At 36.2% G+C, this 22,519-nt stretch overlaps 1 long non-coding RNA gene across 1 annotated transcript in view; it reads right to left on the reverse strand.

The window, feature by feature from the left end:
• Window positions 1-16,154, reverse strand: part of LOC136291826 (uncharacterized) — a 37,780-nt gene extending 21,626 nt beyond the window's left edge. The window contains exons 1-2 of the long non-coding RNA XR_010721756.1: window positions 16,091-16,154; window positions 15,044-15,115 (exon numbers count right to left, since the gene is read on the reverse strand). This is a non-coding gene — a long non-coding RNA (uncharacterized lncRNA). The remainder of the gene's footprint in view (window positions 1-15,043; window positions 15,116-16,090) is intronic.
• Between the last annotated feature and the right edge of the window lie 6,365 nt (window positions 16,155-22,519).

Here is a 22,519-nt window from a genome sequence, read left to right on the forward strand (position 1 = left end):
TTATTGCTCTCTACAGCTACCCGAAATGAGGTTGTAGTGAGGTGCAGGACACTCTCCTCTCCCAAGCAATATTTAATAGGACCAGAGGGAATGGCTTCAAGTTGTGCCAGGGCATGTTTACATTGGATATTAGGAAAAGTTTCTTCACAGAAAGGATGGTCAAGCATGGGAACAGACTGTCCAGGGAAGTGGTGAAATCATCATTCCTGGAGGTGTACAAAAGCCGTGTAGATGTGGTGCTTAGGGACATGGCTTAGTGGTGGATCTGGCAGTGTTATGTTAATGTTTGGACTTGATGACCTCAGTAGTGTTTTCCAACCCTAATGATTCTCTGTTTCTACGAAAAGAGAAACAAAACACAGCAAGGCACTTCACTTAAAAAATCCAGAAGATTGAAAGCAAAAGATGACTAATAATAATGTTGGGATAACTAAAGTCATTAATGCAATAAAGAGGCTAACAGAGAAGAATAATCTGGTTTTTGTTGCTCTGCAAATAATAAGGCCCACCAAAAGAATTATCACATAGCAAGTGAGAAGCAATATTAAGCTATACTGACTTTAGTCTCATTTCATTTGACCGATCTGATATTCTAAATTACATAAATGAGGTCAAGAACTTATATGTAAATATTCATATAAAAATAATATAAATAGAGCAGATGCTTACAATTATTATTTTATATATATTTATTTTTATGGAAAGAGCTACTTAAAGTTGAATCAGATTAGCAATTAGAGTTCAGGAAAATGCCAACCACAAAGTTTCCTGTACATTTTTACACCTTCTTTTGAAAGCATAAATGTATCAGCAATTTTCAGAGGCAGGGTACAGGACCAGATGGAATTCTTATATTCAGATGAACATAAAGTACAAGCCCTTAAAGTTCTGATTTTTCACAATTCCTGAATAATTTTCATCTCAAAGAGCCACATATTATTCCGGGTAATATACTTATGAAGTCTTGTTTTTTGTTCTGTATTGTTGATGTTTCTCAAACCTGTACCTCAGGACTACTTCTTCTAAAATATACTTCTTGTTATGTCCCACAGCCCAAGCATACCCATATTTTATTTTTTCTTTTAAATTCCAATATGACTTAGGCACACTGAGTAAACAGATTTAATAAGCTGAACTCAATCGTGACTTCTCCACTTACATTTTTTGGCAGAAAATGCCGTTCTGAGTTTCTATTTCAGTAAGATTCACTTAATACATCCAAAGCTGAGTAGGCTTTGATCCACAATTACAAAGTTAATATATATGGAGAAAGAATAATGCTGGGAAAATGCTCTCTTGGCAAATAGAAGCTGGAGCAAATTAATCCCACAAATTTCCCACCTTTAATGAGTTCAAATCTTGCCATCATTAATAATACTGAAATAGTTATTAACATTTATATAAATATAATGAGAAAAGGTCTTTGGACCTGCCAGCAGGATCGAAAGCTATTGGAACTTTTATCACATGAGCGAGATCAAAACCAAAGCAGCTATACTCCTTTTTTTTCCTTTGCTTTAAGTAACTCCATAGCCCAGGCATCTGACTATTGACTTGACTTAAAGTCCTTGGCTATAACCCAAAGACAGGTTCAAACAAGGTTCTTTGATTCCACACACATGCACATACACACGTTCTTTCAATCCACTCTCCTTGCATGCAGGAGTCAACAGGAGTCAAGGGCAGCACTTCAAAGTACGCTCAGCACTTTGCAGGATGTGTCCCTTTATCCTTATTTGACCCCTTGTTCTTGCTTAGTTCTGTTTTTACCAGTTCTACTAATAATGTTCCACTGCAACAACAGATACTGTCCAAGCCCCACTGATGCCTACTGCCATCTTTCCTTGAAGTCCTATACAGCATCTATCCCGAAGTTACTAAAGGTAGTTTCTACATTCTATAACGTTAATTTCAGAAGCTAAGATAATTCTAAGAACCAAGACAATAAAATTCTCACTTAAATTTGCAAGGCTGGGAAATTCTTTAGTAAATACATATTTTTTTCCTGAGATATTGTTCAATTGTAGTCTGGAAGGAAATGTTTATTTCTTTTTTAAAATACCCGTACTGAATTCTCACTGCTCACATAAATTTGTGTTTTGTTTCCAAGTACATTAAATATGAGTAGAGTTTTCATCTTTCCACTAGTCCATTAACAGCTATCGATCAAAAGCAGCTAGCAAGACAGAGAAGAGCACCCCTACTGTAGTATTTGACACTCAGGTTAACACATCCCATCTTCTTTAACAGATCTCCTTTTTAGTGTTTAACCATCACACCTCCTTTCCAGGCCTCTTTCTGTTCATCTGCAAGAGATCTAATATCCTTATCAGAGTAATTAGATATTTACTATATTAATATTTTAAGCAGTTACACATTCTTAGATTATTGGCACTAAATAAATTAAAATTGCTGCATACAACTTGCAGACTCCTTATTTAACAAGTCTCATGAGATAGTTTATTAGCAAATAAATTCTCTGTGAGAAAATGAGAACACTGCCCACATATTAGTGCATAAATTCAATATTTTAAGAACTCCATTCATAGAATCATCTCTTCATCTCTTTTTTGGAAAAATTTGCACTAGAAATTCCTTAGCAGCAGTCCCTACTATTGTTATTTGCACTATAACCCATGTCTACTGCATTATTACTACTAATGCATCAATAAATCAGGATGTATTTTTATATTAGTAATATACAGTAGGTGACTCCTGTATGCTTGTCAGAAAAAGTTACGGTGAGCACACCGTCATACATTACAGATGCTGGATGATGTTACAATATAACATTATATCACATTAAATACAGTCCAGAAAATGAACTAAAATAAAAAGATTGGTTGGAATACCCTGTAGAAACACTACCTTCCCAAAGTCTGTCATATACTACAATGATTTTCCATTTTTAAGTACAATTTAAGAGACAGAATTCTACAATCTGTTTTAAAATGCTTAAAAGAGAGATATGAACAATGCTCACTAGAGAGTTCTGGAGCCACCAATACCTCTGGAGGGAAAATAGTAAAGCTGAGTAGTCTAATGGTTGTTTTCAATCAAAATTTATTGTTCTTATCCCATGTAGTAGCTGCATTTTGACACACGCCACAGCTCACTCCTTCCTATGAATCAGTGGTAAGAATCCTAAAAAATGCTGACCACTGTCTTCTCAAATTTGATATTGCTGCACTATTGGTGATCTCAAAACAAGAAATTGATTCACCTTGATACAAACATATTTTAATCTACACTATGTAAAATAATTATTGCTATCTGTCCCTAGTTTTGGAGCATTTAAATGTATTTAGTTTCCAAACTAAAAACTATTTTCATGCTCAAACACACACAAAAAAATTAGGCCAAAACAATTATAAGAAAATAAAGATACTTCAATCTGAACACACTCCATAATGTTACAGAAGCCATAGGCATGCATATCCAGAGTCCATAAGGATATTAGGTCTCAAATTTTAGTAGTAAATATTCTCTCATTCATCGTTTGCCTCATTCTTGATATCACTCAGTTTTCAGAATCCTTCTTGTGATATGAAATCAATTTTTGTTTTTCACTGAAATCAGTAAGGAATTCAAGGAACAAAGAGGCAATTCAGGAAAGAAACCCAAACCTGTCCATTTACCATTATATTAAATGGACTAAAAAAAATTAAGAAAAATTTTAAGCAGTCAAATAAATTCTAACGGAAGTTCAAATATGAACATTCAAGAAAAATGGAAGTAGTAACATACTCTAAAAAGCACCTGATTCTTCAATTGCAAACTGTTTGTATGTACTCAAAATTCACAAAAACAAAAATAAATGAATGAAAAGGTAAAGAGAGCACAGCAAGGATGACATCCAGGTGTTTTCTTTCTGCTGCTAAAGCTGAAAGGAACACACATCCCAGTAAACATTTCCTTGTATAAGCCAGTTTTTCTAAGACACCTTTGGGGGCACATTTTGTGATCCATTCAGTATAATCAACTCCTGCAGTCTAAGCTAGCGACTAGACAACTTTCAAGGTCCCAAACCATTCTATGATTCTATGAACTGAGAAGCAAGCACAGAACATGAGCAAAACAATTCCAGCTGGTGGACTGCCTCATGTGGATCATAACCAAGGTGAAAATTTTGACTGCTTCTCTTTCTGTAATGCTGCAAGGGCTGATGTAAAACTGAATTTAGAATCTGAAGGTTCTAAAGTCCTTCCTGTTGGTCCTTTGCCAAAAAATTCTGCCCATTATCATTAACATATTTCAAATCATCCTTCGGAAGGTTTATCATACAATTCTTACAGAGGCAGTGCTCACATATAAATCTGGTTATTTACTGTAGTGAAGCTCAGAAACAAAAAAATCTGCCCTTGGTCCCCACTCAGGCATCTCCTACTGTAAAATACTGTCTATTCAAAATTCTGATTTTTTTTGTGCAACTGGTATGCACTAGTAAATAACAATAAAATATGCAGTTCCTTTTAGCAACAGGAGTACTCTTCTACAAATCTCAGTTCTTTTTTAGAATGATTTGATAAATCCATTAATGCCAGTGAGAATTCTGGTTGTGAAAGAACAGCCACATCAGGGACTAGTAAGGAATATGGAAAAAGCAGAGTACTGTGACTAATACTGTTAATGCCTCTTTACACAAGATTACAGAGTCACATTCTCAAATCCTGAGGGGAATTTGGCTTAGTAGTTCACTCTCTCTGATACCTTTAAAGAACAGAATGTAAGACGCTAAAAATATTTTTTGGCAAGAAAATTATCTGAGACACTCTTAGGCATAAAATAATTTCACAGTAGGTGGGTCTAGGCACAGGAAACAGTTTGGAAGGTAATGAAGAGAATGCAGTTTATTGTGATTAACAGAAAAAATAATATTATGGAGTCATGTTCTCCATTCCTCAAAAGAAACATGATCAATAACAAACTTTTTGCATGAAGTCTCTCAAAGTATCTACTTAACATTTTTCCTCTGAGTAGTAAATTACTTTTGAAAGTGGTATTATAAACAACAGACATGTAATGAAAGAATGGTTAGAATGTAGATTGGATGTTTTTAACTGTTGTACAATGTATCAGAAGCCATGAGTTTGTTTTATTAGCTAAACAAGCCAAAAAAAAAAGCATAAAAGATTATTATTTAGTTAAATATCTTTAAAAGTACTGTTTGACTTGTGTTGCTAATTCCTCTATTCATAAGTTTGTGTTCTCAAACTGTAAAGGAGCATGTGGAATTTAATGACTGACTTTTAAAGATAATATCAATGAAGAATGGGTATCCTGTCCTGAACAGAAGTAACATAGTTATTCAGAAAAAAAGTAAGAATTAATGTTATTTTATATTATTATATCAACACTACAGCACTATTTGGTTTACGCAAAATGCTTCTTATTCTTGAAGCACTTAGTTCTCTCACACTCTGCTACCAGCAGTTTATGTAGCACTGTTTCCCAGGAGAGACCTGCAGAAATACAGAAATAGGCACTCCCTGGAAAAGCTGTGTGACTCCTCTGTCTCGTAGCACTTTCGTTACCCAATATTTTGACCAAAACATTTAGAACCCTTGCTTAATTTAGAAATTTGTTTTTATTTTAGATCAGTTTTATTTGTTAACTTATTCAAATATAGAAATATTATCTCCCATCACAAACCAATATGTTGATTACTTTTGTACCATATTCTTCATTTACTCCTGCACTCAGCAACTTCTCTTTCAGAGAAAGGCAGTAAAAAAATATGCACCTAGAAATGGTGCCATTCTCAAGCTGAAGAAACAACTCCCCTCTCACATCAAAAGGTTCTCAGTTTAAAACACAAGGCATTAAATTTAATAACAAATGGCTCCCAGAGACAGATAATTAATGATTTTCACAATGGTGAGTACTTATTCTCTTATTCTTATAGTCTCAGCTCAACAAATAGTATAACTAATTTTTAAGTGGCCTTCTGCTCTACTTGGTAACAAATTAGTAGTTTTGTTGTTTCATACTACTGATAGTATGTACTATTATTAAAAAATGAGAAGGACATAGCTTCTTTTTTCAACATCCCCAGTCAACTTCTCTTTTCCTCATGTAAGATTTAAAATCTCCAGCAGTATGAACCTGCCTGTAGCCTAGGTCACCATTGAATCCCAGGAGGAGCTATGCCTTTCATAAGCCAGATTGTGATTTATACCATATCTAGAGACATTTGTTTGATAGTCTGCAAAGTGAAAAAGTAATGCAATATTTTTTTCCTCACAATTCCCACAAAGCTGTACATTGAAAACAATTTAATTTTCAAAAACTATAGCTTACTAACTAATACAAAAAAATGTATAAAGTAAAGCATTTAGTAGTAAAATAACTTTTTTTAGTGAACACTTCTTTTTCTGAGTTAACGTTATGGAAAATCACAAGGCTCTTTTATTCTAGAGAGATTAAACAGTTGATGCGGAACCTGACTGGAAAAAGGATTCTGTTCTCTGTAGTTCTATAGTATAAAAGCTACTTCACAGCTACACTTCATTGAACTTTAGGCTCTTATGCAGCCTATTCAAATCAAATAAATTTTCAGCACATGCTTATATGATCTGTCTATTCAATTTATATTAAAAAGCAATTCGTAATACTTTCCAGATATTTAGCTTGGGCAGCAATACACATAAGAGTGAGCTGATATTTAATAAGTTTTGCATCACATCTAAATTGCAGCAACTGAAATCAATGAAGATAGATTTTCAGATTTGTTGTCATAGCTCTGCCACATACAGTTGGTCTGCTTTCTCTACCTTGAGATCTCTGGGCCCTTTTTTAAGACTGATTGCTTCCAGATGTATGGGATAGTGTCAGTGGAGAGAAAGAGAAGGTATACTTCACACTGGTGCAACTGAAATGGCAGTGAAAAACACACTCTGCAAATCACAGTCAATCCCTTCAGTGTATTGCTTTATCCCCTCCTCTGTTACACGCTGAATTATTCTTTTTTATGTTTATAGACAAACTCCAGGAAAACAGAGACATATTGCCTGCACAATTTCTTAGACATAGGACTCTGTGCTGTCCAATTCAGGGCAAAATAATAACCTTATTCGCTGAAGAATACCTGCCCTACTGAACTGAATTCAGGGACACTTGTAAAGTGACACATTCACCATATGAAAGTTCTAATATTCTAAGCACTGCATACAGTAGGTCATTATACAATGACAGGGGGTGGTTTATGTGGTTATTAGTAGAAATAGAGTATAACTGTGCCAGACTGCAAGTTCACATTCTCCAGATGGTTGGTGTGCAACTATTAGCTGCATGTGACATTGCAGCTCTTCATGGACCTGTGAGAAATACATCTGATGATTTTATTTCCTATATTTCTTCACAGATTTCTAACAGAAGTGAACACTCTGCCATTATTGGACTCTCTTTTTGTGCAAATCAGCAAGCAGCATGAATTTCAAAGGAGCAGATAAAATGAACCATATTCTAGGTCAACAGAGAAGGATATTATCCAAGGAACCTTCACTATTCTTCCTGTGTTTTCTGCCCTGCTAATTCATTTCTGCAGAGCTAGCAGCCAAGCCCTCAATTCAAACATTGCCAACAAAATCACTGGCCACTGTCAATCTGCAATGTAAACTTCTAACTGGATTTTTGAGGACTCGACACATACAGTTAAGTCATGAAACACAGTGTTATGCTCTGACATACAATATTTTGTCACTAGCAATGTGAACTGGAATTAAAGTCATGAGTCAGAAGCAAGAGGATCCATAACTCAGCGTAAGCCCCTGAGTAAGAACCTTTCAAGCACTGTAACTCCTGAACTCTTTGCATGGTGTTTTAAAATAACAGCATTCATTGCAGAGTTACACCTGACCCTCAGTGGTGCACTGCTTATAGGACTAATAGTTCCTATTGACATGTTAAAAACAGTTGTTGCCTCATTCAAGAGAATTGTTTCTTGACTAGTTATTGTTCTATGGCTAGAATTATGTTGTCACAAATTTGATCTTTTCATATTGCAGTTCATCACTGCAGTTTATATGACTATAGCAAACACTGCTTGAGAGGATTGTGGAACAAAGGCAACAAGACAATGACTTCTCTCTGTGCACATGAGCTGTCCAAATCAAGTATTTCCTTTGGTCCAAGTACAGACCTCAGAGGCAAAAAAAAAGGCACTGCAAAAATTTTGCAATATAAACTGAATGCTGGAGAAAATAATACTTCAGTTTTATGTTCTTATTTTTGCTTTTAAGGACAATTCACATGGAAATTTAGGAATTATTTACTTTGAATTCTTTGTACAGAACTGAAAAACAACTTAGCACAGTAGGAACAAATACACTTATGAATTAAAAAAATAATTTTTGTAAAAAACTAAGTTATACGAATGATATCATATATATATCAATGCCAGTAGAAGCCCTTTAGTATCCAGTGTTTATATTTTATGAAGCATTAAATGGTAACATTTAAAAGGTGTAATGCCACCTCCTAAAACACGTCTGCTAAATCTGGGTATGGAGAAGAAAAATGGAAGTATTGTTAAGCCAGGTATGTGGTACTCTAACTGGACAAGTTAGCTGGCTGTGTGTAAAATGGTCTTCAAAGGTAAAATCAGAACAGTGGAAACATCAGCAAGTTCATTCCCACCTGTTCTGCTTCTCACTTGCAGTAATTGCTCCATACCAAAAGCTAAAGTTGTGTCTTTAACTGGGTCTTCTCTGTTTCCTTCTGTCACTTGGCCTTGGATCTATGTGGGGCATGTATGAATGGCAAGCATCAAAAGCACCTTATTCCCAAAATGCACAATGAACTATTTAGACAAGATTTCTGCAAAATATGTCAGTGTACTAAAAAAAAGCAAACAAAAGAAAACACACCACCACAAACCCTAACAACACAAAAACACAGGGAAAAAAAAAAAAAACACAAAAAAAGATGACATAGGATTTTTAACACAGATAATTTTCCAAACTTCCAGACCTGGAACATTTTTAGAGCAAGAGTGAGAAATAATTAAATTTTTTGTACTATTTATACTCACAGAAAACAAATACAGTTTCAGACCAGAGCAGCCCTTCTAGTAAGGGCTAAAAAACTGATGCATTGGAATCTCAGAGTTTGTTCTCTTACACCAAAGTTTTCATTTCCTTATTTTTCCTGAAGCCATATGCTGGATTTTTGGAATTTCAAACCGAAAGAAAAGAAATTAAGAATATTTTATGTGCTTGTGGGTAACAATATCTAGAGACACTCTCACCATGAGAGTTAGATTTTAGTAGTAGTGTTGAAGAGGAGACTGAAAACCAGCTGGTAGTCAACCATGTTAAACACCACACCTATGAAAAAGTGACTGCAGCAGAATACAATTACATAAGTTCAATAGTCTGGAAAATCACAAGAAATCATACACATATACACATACACATACACATACACATACACATACACATACACATACACATACACATACACATACACATACACATACACATACACATACACATACACATACACATACACATACACATATACATATACATATATTCTGACAGCGACATAAAATATATGTAGTGCTGCTGATGCTGGTGGTTGAAGCACATATTGTCATCACATTGTATGCAGCATTCAGTTAATTGCTCCATGTGTTACGTAAATCAAAACTCTGAATTTATGAATACTAAGGACCACACCCCATCTTTTCAACACACACAAACCAGTCCCCACTGCTGTCGCTGGAGCCTTGTGTTAACACATTCTGCCACTAGAGGATAGTGTTGCCATATGACTACGGACACACGTTAAGTACAATGAGTACATGAAATTAGTGAAAAGTTCAAGTTGCTGCTTTTCTAAAGCCAGGGGAAAATATTATGTTTCAAAAAAGGAATTTTTTTTTCCTGAAAAACCCTGAAGTCTTTTTTTAAACAAAAATTAGAGAGCAAAATCACATGGCATGATTGTTTACTAGTTTATTCTTAGTAAATTTAATATGTGATCTTAGTAATCTTTAATATGTTATTTGTTTTCAAGTAAATGAAATCCACGCACCTCACGCTGAATGTGCTACCTGGGAATGTCTTGGAAACACACAGCCTTGGTGCAGGGGTCTGACATGAAGCAGGTAACTGAATTTTTTTGCAGTGGTACTTGATACATGTGAGAGTTACAGGTGTCAGACTTGAAAACTGACTGACAGTGTTCTGAGGACTAGGAGCCAGATCAGGCTAAGCTCGGGAACACTCACGGCAGTAGTAGGGAATCAGAAACTCACCCCTCTAATACATTACTTACACCTTCACTTCAGCAAAGCAGAACTAGATCAGCTGCAGATTTCAATTAAAATGTGCAGCTCACAGGAGAAAAAAACCTGTGCAAGTTTCAGAAATTAAATAAAAAGCCATTATGAATTGCTGCCATCAGGAATAAGAAAGGAAAGGAGGAGATACCGTCTCAGTCATCCCCCACACATCTACCTGACACACTACATCTGTAAGTTTCTCCATGTTCAAAGTAAGAATTCTAACTTCTGTGAGAAAAAAATCAAAATCTACCCTCAGTCTGATGGAGATGTAGAGAGTATTCTTCCATGAAGAAGGCCAGGATACATTTTACATCCTTGTTTTCAGCAGTGGGAATCTGGAGTGGAACACAGTCAACTCTTTTAGACCCATGATGACTTTATGACATTATTTCACACATTGAACACCACACTGTTCAGAACCAGAGAGCATTTTTTCTTAATGTTTATAAAGTTTTTACATTTTACAATGTAAAAACTTAATAAACAATTTACATTACTATCATGACAATACCTAAAGTAAGGTGTCTATTTACTGAGTTATTTTGTATTGCTGTAATTTAAAAACTCCATAGGGTTAGCAACTGTTAGCATTTGGAGAAGAAAAACAACAGCACATATGGCTTAGAAAATGCAGATTATGAGACAGATGAAGAATCTGAGAGTGCAGAACTTTAATTCTCTTTATACATGAAAAAGGTAGTTGTAAAAAGATTATCATTTATTGCTCAATGTATTCACTAGGAGGAGGACTGGAAGAAGAACAGGAAATATTAATTAAATAGTACATTGAAAATAATTAAAATACATATCATAATTCTGCCAAGCAGTAGACTCACTAAGAGGGCTGTAAAACTTTCTTTGCCAAAGGTTTTCAGTAAATTTAAAGATGTTGTGACATATTATTCAGGAGAAAAAAACTGACAAGAGTAATAGGTTATCATGGATTATCTCTTCAGGCATATTCCACCTTTCCTACATATTTGTAATTCTTGTATGATCCTAAACTGTTGCAAAGCAAAAAATCTCTAGTCATTTGCAATCCCAGTAAAATTGATAAAAACTGGTAAAATGGTATTGCATCTGACAGGTCCACTCGTGTTATTAGCAATAGTAATATGACATTTTTAGGGAAAGAGATCTGAACTAGGTATATACAAAAGCGATTAATAATTAAGAAAAATCCGTCCCCATTCTTGGTGGGATTCTTTCAGTTGTAAACACATACTTGGCACACTTTCTCTATGCCCTTGTACAAAAATGACTGTGTAAATAATTCTCTCCTCCTTTCTTAGTTATCACTTCATCAATAATATTGAGCAACATCCAACCTTGGAAACTCTACTAACAATTTCTGAAAGTTTTTTTCACAGTACTGAAACCGGTCACTAGAAAAAGTGAATAGTAGTTACTAAAAACAGAAGAACCCAAATGCTTCAGTTTTGTCACGCCAGAACTAAAACATTCTTCTTTCAAACAGAGTTATTTCAATTCAGTTAGGAATATAATTTTGTTGGGTCATCTTAATTTAAAATGAAGCAAATTTGAGTAATTTTGAACTCAGCAAACTCCAAAAACATTTAACAGGGATTTTTCCTGTGAACGGCTTCATTATGCATTATATTTCTACAGATATAATCACCTTACTATGGTTGTTTTCACAAACATATTTAACTCCCATTTTAGCAAACTTTTGTATTAACATGTTAATAATCAAGCTTTACACTATAAAATTCTGTGTGTGATCTCTGCATTCTAAAGAAATCCAACAAATCTGTCAGATCTTCTATACTATGAACTGCTTCATTCAGATGAGTTTGGGGTTTTTGGCTATGACTGCTGAAACTGGTTATAGGTTGCAGTTCTCATTTTCTTACAAATTAAGTTCATTTTCCTTGAAACATTTGCAACAGCTATTTAATTGCATACAAGGTCAGAACATGTGTCCCGGGTTGCTCAATTAAATCACTGTTATTACTATTACATAATGTTATTATATCTGCACTAACAAGGTATTTGGCTGTAGGTATAAGTGTTTAGGCACATTCAGTTTTGCTTTTAAATGTACATGATTAAGCAAATGTGAGTAGATAACTGCTGGCAAATGATCTTTACAGAAATGGCCAAGAGTTTTCATAAAAAAGAAGTCCAAATACATTGTCAACAGAGATATTAAACTCTGATCTATTAAGTATTTTAATCAGCATTAAGTGGGTTTTTTGGGCAAGTATATCTGAAACTGAATTTCAGGTTCTGGACCATGACCACTCACACATTACCAAGGGACATCAGTATAAGTATTCTTGAAATTTAATCAGCAAGTCACAGAGTTATTAAGAAAATATTTTCTCTCATTTTTCCCCTTTCAATCTCTTGGCTTTTGTGATATGGCTATGAAACATTCCCCAATTGCCAGTGACAGTGGAAGACGTGTATCTTTAATGTCAGAGTTGCAACTGGCTTTCGTAATTCAGACACATTTTACATAACCTAAATAATAAAAACAAGAATGTTCCATATCCCACCTTAATACCCATCTCATCTTAAATATAAGAGCTCTATCTGAAGCTGACTTTGACTTCAGGAATTTATTCATACCACTGAGTCAACCAAGGCTGTGAACCATACCCTGCTGAATGAGCTAGTTATAGTGGTCAAAGTGGTACAGTAGATGTAGCAATACTGATACTAGCAAAAATGAGGCACAATTTGTCCCACTTGAAAGATAACAATAAATATGACTGCAAGAAAGTCCTCATCTAAACCAGTTTAAGACCCATCTGTACCTGTTTATCTACATAACCTCTTCAGAGTTCCTTGTAGAAAGATGAATACCAGGAACAGAAAAGGCCTTGATGCTGGTCCTTGCCCTGAAGGTCAAAACCAAAATGAGCTATCAGACCAGCAAGGAGACCAGTCTGCAGCAAATCCTTAGAGATGCTGTAATTCATGCTGTCAGTTACCTACCAGGCAGTGGTTGCCATAGCTATAGCTCCTCTGTCCCTGTGTACTGCAGTAATACAATCTTGAAGCCACAAAGGCATAAAACCTACAGTGGTCTGCAGCAGAGGTAAACAGCCAAGCCGTTGGGGGTTTTGGCCAGTCATAATATCTGACATTAAAATTAATTTTAAAAAATAATAGGCTAAAAAGAACTTCTATTTTGCAAATGTCTTGGATCAAGGATGAAACCTGCATGCCATTTTGTCCCAGGCACATAATTATTTTCCAAGTGTATAAAAACCACCCTTTGTAAGGGAAAAAAAAGATCAATACCTAGAAAAAAGTAATACTTCCAGAGACATTAAAAACTTAACAGCTAATACAGTCTTGTTTTGGCTGCAGGCTTTAATCTGACAACTTTTCAGGTAATATTGTTCAGCAATTTAAAAATGAAACAACTCCAAATGATAAGACTGTAAATTACGGGTTTGAATGGCTAAGTTCTAATGCAATAATTGTATTGTGCCTGGTGAAACTGTTAATTAAAAATGTTAAAACACTGTTCAAAACAAACAAAATTATCTAGATATTTCTGGCTATTTTTCTAGCACTGACTTTAACAGAACTGCATCAATCTACATCAGCATCCAGTTTAAGTCCAAAGCATTGCATTACTTGTTTCATAGCATTAAGTGATTTATATTATCAAGTACGAGATTAGTTGTTTTAGTTAAAATAAACTATTATACAAGTTACTCTTCTTTCACATCCCCTCTTTCAGAAAACTAATTTGAAACAGTGATAAAAATTATTAATGTGGTAAAGATTCTTATGAAAACAGTAAGCAAACTCATACTCATGGATCAATTATAATTTGATCATATGCTTTAATTCCTTTTATCCCCTAAAACAGAAAATACAAAAAATCTTGCCATGGCTACTAACGAGATGCTGGAGTTCAGAAGCTAAATAATGGTGATACAGCTCATGCTGGAAGAACCAATACAACATAAAAGCTGGAGCACAACCCACAAATACATTATTAATGATGTTTTCTTCTCCAATCAGCAGATGGCCACTGAACAGCTCAAGTGACCGGTAATAGGATACACAGCTTTTCATCTGCAAGTATCTGCATCAGGTCTGTCTCAAGTGGGTTGCAACTGAAAGGTACTATTTGACAGGCATTCAAGAGCAAAATGCAATAGCCAGTCTCAGTCTAGAGACTCTGCTTTTCCTATGTAATCTGGTTAACAAAGCTGCCATGTTATTTTCAAACTCAGGGTTGAGTAGGCCAGGAGACTTGGTTACCCTTTTAGGTCTAAAGGGTCAGTCCATCAAAATAATTTTGAGACCCAGGTGCAAGTGGGACAATGGACTCAGTGGTTAGTTTCCGTTAGTGTCCATTAGGTGTTTTTTTCAATTGCTAGATGAACTTTTAAAAATTTAAAAAAAAAAAAAAAAGACAACAAGAATAAAAAAACAACCTGAGACAAATGGGAAAAAAAATTAGTGTAATGAGACAGACTATTGCTTTCACAAAGTTTTGCATGAAGGATATGACATGTTCTTCTCCTGCCCACTCAAGGCACAAGAATTTTTCCTATGGATAAAAACATGTAGTACAGATGCAAAATATCTGTACTGCCAAAAAAAGAATTAGTAGATTGATCAAATCAAGTGATTGTAACTCCCCTCTGCAGGAAGCCTGGCACCTGCTGTTCTCAACAAGACTCATCATGTTCGGCGATCTCCATGAGTTTTGAGTTTATTAGAGGTTTTTTTATGTTTACTAAACAGAACCACACTTACGTTTTCAGGGAATCCAACTGAAATTCAGGGCATTTCAATACAGGCTCAAAGGCTGCCTTCATCACCTCGAATCTGATAGAAAAATTAGTCATAATGTAGAAGACCTCTTCTTGTGAAAAGAAAATTACCATCAGGGTGTATCTGGAGTAAGTCTAGCAATAGACATCTCAAACATAATTAATCAGTCAATTTCAAACACAAGGTCAGTATCATATGAAAGGTTTTTTTATGAGAATGTTTCTGAAAATGTATCAGGAATGAAAGGGAATTCTGCATGTAAAAGTGCTGCAGACAGCTAGCAGTAGGTGATAGAGTTGTTGAGTCAGAATTCTTAAAAATACAACTTTGATACCTCCTTGACCTCCATGGACATTATCTTCATGGTTTATCTTCTTTCATGACAGTACAGAACATGAAGACAAACACTAAAGACTACTCTCTGATAGGATTAAATCCCTTAGGTTAAAGGTGGCTGAACATATCATTTAAATCTCTATCTCTGTATATGCATAAAAACCTATTACAATCATACCTCAATAGAACAATTGAAATTCAGTTTGTATTTAAAGCTACTTGTTATCACTGTTATTAGAATCATTGTGCAGATTGCCTCCTTCCTTATTCTAGGCATTGTAGAGACCAATTGCCATAAAGATAGACAAGAGAGATAAAAGATGTGAAAAAGAAAAAAACACAGAGATTAACTTGCCAAAATCACACTGCAAATTAATGGTGAAATTAAGAATAGAATCCAGATAATTCAAACCCCAGTCTGTTGTTGAGCTCACAGAGTATTCCTTCAGGCTTTTTCTAAGACATTTTTATTAGCCATCAGTGTTTACTGGTGGTTATTAGTGTTAGACCATTAAAAGACCTTTTAAACACAAAGCATCTGAATTTACCATCTATCAAAATTCCACTTGCTCTGTAACATTTACAGAATAATCAAGAAGTTGACTAGGACGCTCCTGAATGTTCATGCTGCACCAAATATATTCAAGGTTCACGCAAGCCTGCACGAGCCTCTTGAGCCAGCTGATGTCTTACCATCTTCTGCAGCCAACAGCATGCACAGGAATACAAGGGGCAGCATCAGGTGATCAACTTTATCCTTCAGACCAAGCAATACTGATCTACACACAGCTGAGAAGCCTGGAAAAACACCATCAGAGATTGAACACTCACGGCAGTGACTAGCGAGCCTTTGCATCCCTGAACTTAAGTATACTTAATAAATTTTACTATTGAGCCGGTCAGCTTTCGCTCACTTTCCCCTCATTCTGGTTTCTAGGCCACATCTTATGCATATAGCTAATTTAGGATCTAATTGAATAATAATATATATGAAGCATACTGTTTGGGAAGTACATAGCAAATCTAGATCTTTCTGTGAAAAGGACATTTCCCTACTAGCATTTCAGTTACAGTGCTATAGTGCTTCAGCCTTGAATTAAAATCCCTGGTTGGTTCCATAACACAAGTAAATAAAGAAATCTTTAAAGATTACACATTAATTCATCTAGTTTCTGGCATTCTAGATAAATATTTAAATGCCTTGATATATTTAGCAGAACTAAAATGCAAATCCAAGTTGGTGCAGTCAGAAAATAATCTAATTAACTTGGCGTGATGAGTAGGATTTTTATATAAATGTATGTAAAGAAACCTTTATTTATATATCTTACATACCTTATCTCATTTCTGTACACATTTTATTTACCTTATTACCATTATCCTCTTTACATATATGAAAGAAGCTTTAAATGTAAAGTGCCCTGGGAATTATGAACAGGCACTTACCAATCTGCTTCTTTTCTCTACTAACAACAGGGATTTTTTATTTTAATTTATATTAAAAAGCAGATAACTTTAGTTCAAATGCCTTATAATTCTTCCTCTGAAAAAATAAAAATGGAGTACATAAGGAAATCTGGGCATTTAGTCTAAATTAGATAACACAAGACAGGCAAAGGGCTGCCCATAAAACTACCTTGGTAGCCCCAGTGAAAGGAAGAGAAGAGCAGCTTTCACAATTGGTTTTTGAATCATCTTGTTACATGCATATGGAATACCTCCCTGAACAGCCAAGAAAAGTATGAACCAAGAGTCTTCAGATGAAGTTGAAAATAAATACATGAGAATACCAATAAAGGCAAAAGCAGAGAACACACAGCATGTTGGAGATGGCAGCTGGTTTGGGAAATCAAATTCTAGAAGAGTTGTGATTAATCAGCTGTGCTGACATTGATACATGCTGTTTTCACAGCAGAAAACTGTGGACAGGAAAAAAGAAGCATAAAGTTAAAAAAACCGTGAACCTCTGTGAAGGGGATGCATGAAGTATAAAAATTATGCGTCATGGTTCTGTGGAATGCATGCAGGCAAAAAAATCTGTGTCAAAGGCCTTGTTTTATGACTTCTTAGCAATTGTCTACCCAATACTTCTAATCGACTTCCTGACGTTCAAAAGAAGTTCTAACATACCTAAGAACTGGTGATGAAATGTAAATACAACTCATATCTATTCAAAATTTCTGAAATAAATACTGAACACAAGATGCAAACAAATTTAATGTTGGGGCAAAGTCTGTACAGGCATACCAGATAGTCAGTACACAGCATGATATAAATACAGATGGAAGAGAAATCTGCAGTTAAGTTGGTCTAACACTTCCTATTGTAAGATTTTGGTTTGAAATGCTTACAAGCTTTGCCAATGTTTAATTGCTCTGTCTAAATTCTTTCAGAGTATCTGATTTTTTTTAAACCTTCAGTAAAAATGGAGCTGACACCTAAAATGTGACTAAGCAAAAACATTCTGGTTTGATGAAGTTGATTAATTCTTAATAACACTTATATTGAAAAACTGAATGTAGAACTATGAATTCCTCAGTAAAGACTGGACTGGAGCTCCTGGACTGGGTCCAGCTGGAGGGCTACAAAGGTGATGAAGGGGCTGGAGTGTCTCTCTTATGAGGAAAGGGAAGAAGTAGCTAGGCCTGTTTAACCTTGGGAAAAGACAACTGAGAGTGGACTCCATCAATGTCTACAAGTATCTGAAAAGTGGGTGGCAAGAGAATGGAGCCAGGCTCTTCTCGGTGGTGCCAAGCAACAGGACAAGAGGGACCAAGCAGAAACTGATGACCAGCAAGTTCCACCTGAACATGAGGAAGAAATTCTTTACTGGGCACTGCCTATGCATTGGAACAGATTGTCCAGAGAAGCTGTGGAGTATCTCGCACTGGAGATACCCAAGAACCATCTGGATGCAGCTCTGTGCAATGCGCTCTAGGACAACCCTGCTTGGGCAGGGAGGTTGGACAAAATGACCCAATGTGGTCCCTTCAAACCCAACCCATTCTATAATTCTGTGACTCAGGACTTTCACCAGCCAGTAGAATCTACAGCTGAATTAGAAGCCAAGGCTTCCATCACAACACATAAGGAGATTTTGAGTGCACCTGGACTATCAGTTTGAATTACTGCCTGTTCTGTTCCAAGGTCCTCTTCATTAGCATTCACTCTGTGCATATTTGATTATTCCTGGAATACTCTCTGAATCAAAATAACAAGGCTTGCTCTTAGAAAAATTCTAGAAGCCATTCAGTGACTAGATAGCTCTAGGAAAAGGTTTGAGAACAAAATCTCTCTATGCTTGGTCCAATCCTCCATCATCCTTGCAAGCCTTTGCCTGGCATGACCCTGTAGCATGTCTATTTGATAACATGGTATAGTAGGAGATAAGTGGTGTGCCGCAAGCATTTCTCCTTTTATCTTGGACAAACAAAAAAGAGTTTTGTTATTAAAGAACCTTTCAAAATTGTTCAGCTGTCTCATATGCAAAGATAGACTTTAAAGTGCCAAGAGGGAATCGGTCTGGCAGAGGCCTCTAGACTATCACAGCTTTTGAAGACAGGGAACCTCGACTGCAGGAATTACCCTGACTACTAAATCAGACCTGGCGAGGCTGCTTCAGGCTGAGGGGTTTCGGTGTAGACCCAGGCAATGGTACTTAAACCCAAATTTTATCCTTCCTAAGTAAGAACTGCCCCGATCCCAGGATGTGAGCACAGCAGAGAAGCAATGCCTGTGCGATGCATGCAGAGAGGATGAGGAAGGCCTGCAGAGCTCTCTTAAGATCCCTGCAGAGCCTGCTCAGCGCAGCAGCAGGCAGCCTGCCCTAGGGGGAGCAAGCCAAAAGCTCTGCTGGTGGAAGCTGCTCCTCACATTCTGACAAGGAAGCGCAGATTGCTCCTGAAAATCAGAAATTCAGCGTATGCATCATCTCAAAATATGGAAATTTCTGAGCATAGGCAGACACGGACCCTCATAAGTCCACAAACTCATGGTACTTGCAGGGTTAAGTCCTGAGTACGCCTTCTCAGTATGTCTTTCAACTCTTCCCACACTGAGATAAAAATATACAGCTATATTAGCTATGACAAATCCTAAAAACGGCAGGAAAGAAGGTATGAAGTGCTGAAGGAGAAAATCCTGTATGGCATCAACAGGAGGTACAATTAATTGGATCTCTTCGTTCATTCTATAAATACCAACTTAAATATGATAAAAATGAAAATGTAGGAGTTTAGCTGCAGTCACCTTTATGTTACCAGTCTCACTCATCTGATACAAAATTAATCTTTCCTTTGATATCGAGTGGGAAGAAGGGATGCTAGTACATGTATGGGAACATTGTACTTAATGCAGCAAAAACCTGGAATGCACAAAGACTGCTATAAATTGCACCAAAACACACCATAAAAATACTCAATTTGGACATGAAAAAGAGATGAACTCTCAAAAATAAGTATGTCCCTTCTACCTGCTAAATTCTAGGCACAGACAATAAATTTTAAACAGATTATTATATTTTCAAGTAACTCTTAACTCATTATAAAGACAAAAAACAAAACCACAGAAATAGTGGAAATGTGAATGCAGACATCCTAATTTATAAATGTCACAGACAGAGCTGCACCTCTTTGAGGTGTTTTTCCTGAAAAGATTCAACTCCATGACATACAGCAAAGTCTTGCTTTTAAGATCTTTTTATTTGCTTCTCTGAGGCAGAAGAATATCAAGCAATTTGTACAAAGTGTTTTAATGTTACTATTTTTGTAATTCCCATCTCTCTGGAATTTGGGTATCAGCACACAGATTCAGGCACTTCTCACAGGAATTGGCATTCTGGATAAGACAAATGGTTCATCCGGCTTAATAGCCTGTCTTTTATTTTGATCATCATCTGAATTCCCCCATGTAGGTCACTTTAATACTTAACCACTGTGGTAACTGTGGCCACAAGCAGATAAAAATGTTTTAACTACCATTAGATATTATTAGATATTTTTGTGATATATTATTTGTCCAGAATATTTCTGAATCTCTGTATAGATGCCTGTCATGGTTTAACCCCAGTAGGCAGCTCAGCGTCACACAGCTGCTCACTTACCTCCAATGGAATAAGGGTGAGAATCAAAAGGGTAAAAATGGCAAACTTCAGAGGTTGAGAAAAAGACAATTTAATAATAATTAAAGGAATATACACAAACAAGAAAAGAAGAAAATATTAAAAAACCACAAAACAATTGCTCACCACCAGCCAACAGATGCCCAGCCAGTCCCCAAGCAGTGCCAGCCCCAGCCAACCTCCACACACCTCCATCCAGTTTTACTGCTGAGCAAGACACTGTACAGTATGGAATATTCCTTGGGTCAGCTGGGGTCACTGTCCCAGTTGTGTCCCCTCCCAACCCCTTGTGTACTCCCAGCCTCCTCATTGGTGGGGCAGTGTGAGAAGGAGAAGAGGTCTTGAGGTTATGTAACCGCTGCTCAGCAATAACAAAAACATCCTTATGTCCTTAGCACTGTTTTCATCACAAATTCAAAGCACATCTAGCCCCATAGAAGCTACTATGAAGAAACGTAACTCTATCCCAGTTAAAACCAGCCCAATGCCTTAGTAACACTCTGCATGAGTTGTCCCATTCTCATTATTTATGTTTTTCATGTCCATTTTAAAATTAAGTTGGCCCAAACAGAAATCCAGAATCCACGTATTAATTAAGACAGACAATGGTTACCAGCAACATCTAATACCAGGCCTGTTTCCAGCCATATGTGACAACATTTCCAAGTGCTCCAGGACTTCTATTTAAATTCTGGCCTGGGCACCCAAACCTAGCCCACTTTGTCAGAGCTGTATTTGTTTCCAGCCACATCTCCTTCAAACATGATTTATTAACTGAACTTCCTAGGTGGATCTCAGTCTCACACTGCAGGTGCACCATTCTCTCCGGCCCTGGCAGCCTGCATGAGCCTTAACCCTGTGTTATAAGCAGCCTTCTGTCCTGCCTTGCCTCCTTGGCTCCGATCTGTATTATAGGAAGTCTTGTCTCCATTCTGGTCTTTGGCTCTTTCTCCTGCCACTTTTGAGAGGATTTTTTGGGTGGATGCCTGAATTCTTGTCTTGTCCCAGACTGGTATTATCACCATCCTGACCTCAGTGGGTCAATGCCCTGGTAAGAGAGGCAGGGCATTTGCTGTAGCCATGCTCTGTTCCCAGCCCTTTCTCCTGGAGCATCTCCTGCTGCTCCCCAATAGAAGACAAGCAAGCTGACCTCTGATTTTGCCAAAAGCCTCTGGGAGCTTACTGAGAAGAGTGTTAACATGAGTTTTACTACTTACCTGAAGGAAAGGGAGTCCTGAATTTTTTTAAAAAGGGAAAAATCTTCTAGCAAACTTTTTCTATAATGCAATAATTGCCTAAATAACTAATAATATTCACTACATTCAAATGAAGCCCTATCAATTTTTTTTTTGAACTTAGAGGTAAGGAAGAGAGGGAAAAGGATTTAGAACAGACAAAACTCAGAGAAATCTGTATTTCAATGTAATAGTTTCACAGTTCTTAAAGCTAAGATTTGGATTGCATAATTAATCATACATGAACATTTTTTTCTAGTCCAAATTTTACAAAAATACAGAGCAATATTACAGCTAGAAGGCATCCAATATGACACTACTACACATACATATGATTAATTGTGGTTCTGAACATGCATCTCTGGTTCTGTGTTAAGTGATGCCAATAATTGCCATTTGTAATTATGTGGTCACATATAGGGCTAAAATATCATGTTGTTTACATGCATGAAGTTCCAAGTTTGACCTGTTACTGATTACTTCAGGAGAGTCTGACTTTTACACAGTTGTGAATAAACAGTTTTGCAACATTTACAATACTGCAAATTGTGACAGCAGGGCATCCAACACTAATGGATTTTAGATAAATTGAAGAGAATCAAAGCCTTACAATTTAGATTGAGAGCAGCACAAGAATTATTTAATGTGATTCAGGGTAAGCAGAATGAACGCATGCTTGTAGAGAAAGTTCCTGAAAGATGTTTAAACTTTTTTGTGAAGTTGAGTATACTGGTTTTGCAGCTTTTCAGGTTAGATTGCATAGAAGTA

This window comes from Chamaea fasciata, unplaced genomic scaffold (assembly GCF_029207755.1).
Source record: "Chamaea fasciata isolate MVZ Bird 193981 ecotype frontalis unplaced genomic scaffold, bChaFas1.0.hap1 SCAF_7, whole genome shotgun sequence".
In the NCBI taxonomy this organism is placed as follows: Eukaryota; Metazoa; Chordata; class Aves; order Passeriformes; family Sylviidae; genus Chamaea; species Chamaea fasciata.